Here is an 8,548-nt window from a genome sequence, read left to right as displayed (position 1 = left end):
CGATATATAGGAATACTGCGCCTCCATCTTCAAGGTAGAAGAGTAATCAACGTAATCAGCAGGCAAACAGCAAGTAGCTCCAGTACGTTGAGATTATCAGCTGTGACTATAAACATGCGCATCAACGCCATGTTTATGTTGCTCAGATACAAACAAATGTGCCATATGCACATTGTCATATGCCACGCGTTTAGCTTCAATGGTTCATCACCTGTCTTAGATCTTGAACAAGATATTAGGATGTAACTGGATTATTCTGGCTCAGGATAGGTTCTCATAGAGGACTCTTGTGAATACGATAATGAACCTTCGGGATTTAATAAACTGTAGGATTTATTTTACTAACCAAGCGACTATGCGTCATTCAAAAAAATATTTTTCCCCCATCCAGAAATTTGGATCAAAAGGAAATGCTTCAGCTTGTACTCGGGAAGTGCCTAGTTAGAATCTCGAACGTAATACAAGTAATTATTGATGTCTTTCGTGGTTTCACACAGTTCCTCCAGGCGAACGCTGGGATAGTACCATAAATTAGGATACACCCGCATCTACCCTATCAGTTCCAATCCCATGTTCATTGCCGTCCATTTTCCGACACTATGGAGCATAAACTAGAGTCAGCATCGTGAAATAAATGAAAATATATACCTTGCACTCCCTTAACCAAACACAGGCTGGAGTACTTTCGAAGAATAGGACACTCATTAAGTGTAACAAATTTTACTAAAACGTAGAGACAAACAAAGTCGCCTTAAAATTTTCAGCCCTATAGGACCACTTTTGATCTGGTTCCTTCCTTTAAAGAGAGGCAGTGTAAAGGACACGAACCAAATTGGTTCTAGATTTTAACAAAATCTTTTTAACCCACATTTGTCAACAAACTAATTATAATAATTTATAAATATTTTAATGTATTCATTCACCTCGCTGTAATTAAAAGCTCAGATGTTATATTCATGGCAGTGTAATGATACTGTATGTATGTATGGATATTGACCAATCACAATGCAATAGTGGTTTCCGCAAGTATTGGTATGTCCTCCTGAAGATGGTCTCTAAGGCCGTAACATGCCAAGGATGAAAGAGTAAACAGGAGGGACAGAAAAGAAACGTCTTATCATTTGCACTGGGCAGAGCTGACTAAGCTTTTGTACTGCAGACCCATGTTCAGAAGCCCGTGTATATTCGAAGTCATAACTAAAACTCTTAAAAATTGTTACCACATACGTTTCTTCTGTGTACCAGAAGACGCTGTGGCATTTCTTGCAGTTACTGCCTCATCAAGCCGTGTGTTGACTGCTGGTTTGTTGCTAGATATCATGGAGTGTAATTAAACGTTTTATTTGTGTTCTGTCCGCGTTTAATTAATTAAGCACTATGTCATAAAGGTACATGAGATAGTAGAGGTATAGCTCCACAATTCTTGACCTCAGCACTAGATGCAGGTGAATGATTAGCCTCACGCCTCGGCCGCTTTACTCCCTGGGAAAGATCCTCCGGTGCTCATTGTATAAGACGCTGTGGAACGTAAGGACAGTACGTATATATTATACATATGTATATATACTATATACTACATATCTAGAGGACTTAAATATGTAAAGCGATTTTATTGAATCAACATAAAACAAAACAAGAAAGTCTGTGGCCTATAGTCCGTAAGCGAACTATATCGACCGAGCGACCGCTGCTTGTCGGCGAAGTTAGTGCCAACTTTAGCGGATAGAGGGTGCGGCGTGGTCAGCACAACGAAACCCCACCGCTGTTAATTTCAATTTTCTAGACCGGAACCGCTATTGTTCCATTCAAGTAACTCCTCAATTATCCTCACGAGGCTTAGTGGACCCCGTTCCAGACACTACTTCTCAGAAAATCTGGTAGCGCCGGGAGTAGAACCTGGTACCTCTGGATCTGTAGCCAAGAACTCTGACCACTAGACGACCAGGAGGTTTATTGATTCAAAATTTATTATAAATCTGTTACACTTGATGGTTGTATAGTTACTTAACGGGCTGATTCAGTACTAAAGCATCGGCCTTATTGGGAACGTACCTTGTTTGATCCCTGGTTAGAGGGTGGTTCTAACAGAATAGGGTATATAAATGTTACATTTTCTTGTGTGTTTAGGTCTTCAGTCACGATGTATGTTAGAAGTTTTCCTACATTGTTATGTAGACTGTTCACAGAAAAGTTACTACGTGACCACAGTGTTAATGCCTCGAGGCCATTGTTGCACCTGGTCAGAATTCCATTAGTCTGTACTGAAATAATGAAGCCGATGTTACGGATGTGTTGGTCTGAATACCGACAACACGATAACATCTCAATAGAAGCAAGGTCCATTCTAGTATTACATTAATTAATTATTTAACAGTTTTCACACACATTTCACGACGAACCTCCTCATATCTCGACATCTCAAAATTATGAAACAATTTTACAGGCAGTTTTTCTGCATTCATTTAATCGACTCTTTCAAAACAGCCGCTATTGTTTTCGGCCTCATTTATAATTACTACATTGTTGATGAAGATGCTTATCAGCAATTATAGAGAAAGTTCCTTGGCCATTTTGATAACAAGTACAACGAAGATTGCGTTGTATCTAATCTCTCTTGTTAGTCATGAATATTATTTCGAGGCTCACGCTCCGCGAAAATATATACTCACTTCCGGACACAATTAACTAAGATACCCATCAATAAGAGCTTAGTTTGAGTTCAATGTAGCTGCATCTTGGAGGGCCCAAGAATAATTTTGAGGGCGATATAATGACTATTCTCTTGTTTAAAAGAAACAACGAAAACAACAAAAACAACAAAAAGAAAGCGACATTCACAGTAATCAGGAGAGATAATAGTCCATAAAATTATGCTTCTGTTCGCCTGATGAATTTTCATACTTACTTTTGATTTCCAGCAGTTAAAGCAATGAAATTTACAAGCTTGTTGCATTACCCATTGTTCTATTTTGTTGAATTTTGTTGCTCTCACAGAAATGACTATGAACAGTACTATCTTCTGGGACATAATGCTGTGTAATCCAAACAGAATTACATTTTAATTCAACCGACGTTTCGGAGGAACGTCGGTTGAATTAAAATGCAACTATATGTATTAACTATCGGACGAAGGTAAGCAAACTGGCGAGAAACCCAACATTTTTACTGAACACATAAGCAATCGGCATTAAGGCTTCAACTGTTACTCGTCGGCGACAACTTACTTACTTACTTACTTACTTACTTACTCATGGAACTGAGCACTTCTGGAGGAGCCACCAATTCTGCAGCTACTCAAGAATTTCCCAGCATTTTATGGAACCCAAAGGTTCATTACCATGTTCACAACAGCCCTCCACTGGTCCCTATCCTGAGCAAGATCTATGCAATTCACACCATCCCATCCTATCTCTCTAAAATCCATTCTAATATTGTCCACCCATCTACGCCTTGGTCTTCCCAGTGGTCTCTTTGCTTCTGGCTTTCCTACCAATGTCCTATATGCATTCATTGTCTTCCCCATTCGTGCTACATGACCTGCCCACCTTATCCTCCTTGACTTGATCATTCTAATTATACTTGGAGAAGAGTACAAGTATAATTACACAAACTAAACGAAAACTGAAGGATTTAAACAAAAATTAATTTCACGTAAATTGTTCAATTTTGTTGCAGAGTAATACATTTTTTTTCCTTGGCACTACAGCCCCAGTGGGCCTAGGCTTACCTCCATGAACTTCTCCGTTCACTTCGGTACAGTGATACATTACTAGAGAAAAAATTTGAAAAAATAGAAAACCTATGTAAGAATTGAGGTTTTCACGGCGGTGACTATGAAGAAAGCAGTCTTCTGGGATGTGGCACCTTGTAGATGTGGTACCGGTTCTCACGGTCTCTTCGATTGCGGCTTTTCTTATTTTTTCTTCTACCCTGAAGATGGAGGCGATACGTTCCTCCGAAACGTCGGTTAGCACCACATCTACACGGTGCCACATCCCAGAAGACTGCTTTCTTAATAGAAAACCTGATTGTAACGCAGCTTATGGTTAAATTAACCCTTTAAATCCCAATGGTCACTATGTTTACCACCTGCTTTAACATAGTGTAACTGCATTCTGCCCCCAGAGTGTATCTGTGTGATTTGCGTGGAAGCAGTGCATTTCAGCTTGCCTCTCTACGTACGAGTGTACCTACAATTGAATTTGACGTCATCACAACGGTGATTATGATGACTACTATCTTGTGGGATAGGACGATGTGTAGTTCGGAAGAATTTTACCGACGTTTCGGAGAGGAATGTACTGCCTTCATATTTAAAGTCCACAATAATCAAACAGGCATCAGGAGGCTAGTGGAAAGCAAAATTTGCAGGTTTCTTGCATATCTTAGTTTTCCAACCAGAATATGGAGGCAGTATGTTCCTCCGAAACGTCGATTAACTTCTATATAGCTGTTGTCACATCTCATAAGACAGTACTTTTTGAAGTAGCAGTGTTTTAACCAACTTTCGAAGTGCGCGGAAGTTAGGCGCTTAATCATTGTTTCACACAGTGACATCCGGACTGTTGTACTGGTCCTTTTTTAGCTATCCCACCACTTGCTTGGAGGAACTGAGAAAAACGACGATAAACTTATCACACTGGCAGCTTCGCGGTTTCGAATCGAACGAGAGTTACTTCAATACAATTATATGTCTTTTATAAGATTTGAGGTTTTCACGGCTGTGACAATGAAGAATGACGTCTTCTGGGATGTGGCGCCGTGTAAATATTGTGTAAACCGCCGTTTCGGAAGAAAATATAGCCTCCATCTTCAGGGTAGAAAAATCCGCGAGCGAGGAACCAACGTGAGCATGTGGTTCAGTTTGAAATCACCTGCTCACGCTGGATCCTCGCTCGCAGATTTTCCTACTCTGAAGATGGAGGCGATACGTTTCTCCGAAACGTCGGTTTACACAATATCTACAATATCTAGACGTCTTTTTGTTGGAGGTAAATTAATTGGGATGTATTACTGAGAGCCAATATTTATTTCAGGAATGGAAATGATTTCATAGAGCCAGGTAAAGGCAGGTGGAAGCGACCGACACGTCTACCTCTGTACCATAAATTTCAAACTCTGCTCCATGCGAATGACAGGGCATGACCAAATATACCGGTAGGTGGCTCTGAATACAACAGCCTCTCAGTCGTCAGCTGTCTTCATTTGCATGAAAATTACTTTTACATGATGCCTGAAAGCAGGAATAGAGGAGCCAGAGTAGACGTTCATTGCTAGGCAACGACTCAGTAAACGGATTCCCGCAGCAACGGATACGTAATCAACAATAGAGGAATTGTTGTGAACTATGTTTTCTATTCGGTCGGCACCGAAATGTTATAAAAACGACAAATAAGATCGTTTCATTCAGTTGAAATTTGTTACGCCACTCGAGCAGAGAAATTGAAGCATCAGAATTCTTGAGTGCAGTTCAGTGGGGTTGAAAGTAGGGGCTGTGAAGAGAAGACTTTATGTGTGATGCGGTTACAGTAAGATTGGTTTAATCTCTACTGTTAAAATCCGTCACTAGGAAAGGACTAATGAAAGAATCTGAGAACACTAGTGTTTGCGGCAATGAACTGTAAAGTACGGGGATTAGGGGTAGCCCTTTATTATTTGTAATTACGAGTTGAGTATATAAGTAGTCAATAAATTCAATGTCCAATCCATACCCCGTCTATAGTCACGCACCAAATATACGTGAAAATACATATTTCGAAGAGAATCTTAAACTTATAGTGTATTTTACATTCTTTGAATGCTGAATTTTATGATTTGAGAGCTCGCTCTAAGGTAAAATGCGCAGCTATCCCTGTAACAGGCCGTGGCGGCCCATAGGGTTGTGGGATGTTGAGGCTCCCACATTTTATACACTCACTGATGGCCGTGAGGCTGTCAGCCTTACGCGCCGGCCGCCCTTTACCCCCAGGAAGATTCCTGATACTCATTTCTGTTAGAGGCTGAGTCGACTCCAGGGCCATAGTGCGGCTAGAAGGATTAGGTAAATTGAAAATATCCACCCAATCGGGATTCGATCCCGCGACCTTTCGGCTTGTAGCATAGTGCCTCAACCAACTACACTACCGCGTTCGCCGAGAACACTGTCTAAAGATATTAATTACTACGACGAAGGTTCGAAAGTCGCTTTCTACGTGCGAGCTTCTTGTTCTCGAGAATGACAGTTACTATGTCATGTGACGTTGACTGCTGGACTATCGGGATAAGAATTACGCGAGAAAAACGTCGAGTATCCAGGCGGGGAACTACCTCAAAACAGGCCACAACAGTTCTTTCCACATCTCTTCACAACTCAACCTAGAATCTGACGTCGTATTGTCTGAGCTACTGAATGCGTCGTAAAGTGAACCATGAAAATGGATGAGAACTCAAGCAGCTGGAATTAAATGTTCGAGATTTGTGAAGCAGTTCAGTACGAGTAAAGCAGACGGAATAAGACATGAAGACGTAAGGAGAGGACTGGAAGATAAAGGCGAGAAATTGAGTGGAACCTCCTCCAAATAACTGAAGAAACCAGCGTTTCTAACAATCTGTGGCCTGCAACTTCGGCGACGGAAACGCGGCAAAAGAAATCGCGAGGCATAATTGAAGCCAGAGTAGCCTAACATCCAGTCCTTGTAGTAAAGTTATGACGTCATGATATCTCAAACCACTGGAAGCAGTGTCGTCACAACAGACTCTCTGGACCTGCCGGAGGGCGGCTACTAGCTTTACGTCCACTCCCAGATGCGATTTCTTCATAATTAAAAATTTATTACAATTCCAATGTGCTCTTGTTTTGATACTTAATAGCCCAGTGGTTACTATACATACCCCCTACCTTAATATACAACAAGAAGTTCTGGGAAGAACTGGTCCCCTACTTTCCTTCGATACGACAGGGTCCGTATAAAAAAGACGCATCCAAACATTATTTGTTGCTTGCGTATTTACTGCCGCAGGAACGTGTATACGAAGCTGTTTCCTAGCAACAATATGCAGGAATACACATAAAGACACACAGACTGATGGGTGGGATTTGTGAATTGCGCCGTCGAGATGAGCTCAGGTGCCATGATATACATACCAAATTTTATAAGGATTGGTTCAAGAGTTCAAACGTTTTTGTGAAGGGTTATACATACAGACAGACAGACAGATCGCATAATCCTGCTTTTATTTTTCAAAATAATTAATTTTGCCCACAGTGTGTACACACAGTAATCAACGATTATTTCCTTCAGCAAAATTAAACGATTGTTTTTTGTAGCGGAGAAGTGACGTGTTTCCCGTGAGGTACGAACTGAGTTCGTATATATAATTTCGATTTCAATAGAGGGACGTGCATATATATGTTGGCTGGAACGGCAATGAGGCCATGTTGGCAGCCTCTCGCTCATCTGCTGAATCGAGTTAATTTCCATCGTATGGGTGGCCCATTATGTACCCCTACTCGCTGCAACGGCAAGTTCACTGGGCCCCAGCGTCCAATAAACCATTTATAGCCCTTCAATTTTCATTACGCCGCTTCTAAAGTTCAGATATAATAACTGATTGAAAGAGAACTTCAGAGACAAAGTCTCAAGTTTTACTTTGTGACATTCCCGGATTTATTTCTCACTTCAATTTAACGACGTTCATACAGCTACAGCGACCAGCTTTTTGCCTTATTTCTGGAAGAGGGAGTGATTTTACGATGTTACAATAATTTACACTACACAGTGCGGAATACTTGGATGACTGATGAATTGGGAGGGATCCGGAAGGAAGACGTGGCATAAGCGAGATACAAACTCGGCAATTACCTGGATAGAGAAAGGAAAGTCACCAGAACTTCCGCCACAATGGCTGACGTCAGAGCTGGGATTCAAACCCGAATTCAAGTTTTCAGCCATACAGCCAGACCACTGTGCTTCCTACTTCAATTTGCTGAGGACAGGAACAGTTGCGTTGTGCTGCATTTGACAGTCGCACACGCCGTGAAGCATAATGCAGTAATATATCCTAAAGAAATATGCAGTTTCTTCTGAATGCAGAAGAGGATCAATATGGCGGCGGGGCGAGGGTTGGCTGTCTATTTCATTGTAAATGTTGAGTTAGTAACAAACATCAGATCCCCAACGCAATCAAATTCAGTCTTTACGAAGCTGCTAAATGCTATACGACAAATTAACTCCATTGTTTCATAAATTTCGCGAAAATCTACTCAAAATAACGCACGTAGACTATTAATATTATTATTATCATTATCATACTAACTGCGACCATTGCAAATTTGTATATTTTATTTTTCTCACCTCTTAATAATAACTTCGAGTTTTGTTAATGGAATTATTATTATTATTATTATTATTGTCACGTGTATGGATGACTATAGACGGGGTTTGGTTTGGTGAATGGATTTACTGAGCACTTATACACATGACTCGGAAATACAAGTAATTACAGCGTCACCAATAATCTCCATAATTCACAAATCACCCCAGCAACCGCTAAGCCTTTTGCAGCCTTC

The 8,548-nt window shown here is 40.8% G+C and overlaps 1 long non-coding RNA gene across 2 annotated transcripts in view; it reads right to left on the bottom strand.

The window, feature by feature from the left end:
* Positions 1-1,423: 1,423 nt before the first annotated feature.
* LOC111865760 overlaps positions 1,424-8,548 on the bottom strand; it is a 61,745-nt gene continuing 54,620 nt past the window's right edge. For both annotated transcript variants that reach the window (XR_002843030.2, XR_004513157.1), the window contains exon 3: positions 1,424-1,518. This is a non-coding gene — a long non-coding RNA (uncharacterized LOC111865760). The remainder of the gene's footprint in view (positions 1,519-8,548) is intronic.

This window comes from Cryptotermes secundus, unplaced genomic scaffold (genome assembly GCF_002891405.2).
Source record: "Cryptotermes secundus unplaced genomic scaffold, Csec_1.0 scaffold543, whole genome shotgun sequence".
Lineage (NCBI taxonomy): Eukaryota > Metazoa > Arthropoda > Insecta > Blattodea > Kalotermitidae > Cryptotermes > Cryptotermes secundus.
This window is presented reverse-complemented; position numbering and strand designations above follow the sequence as displayed.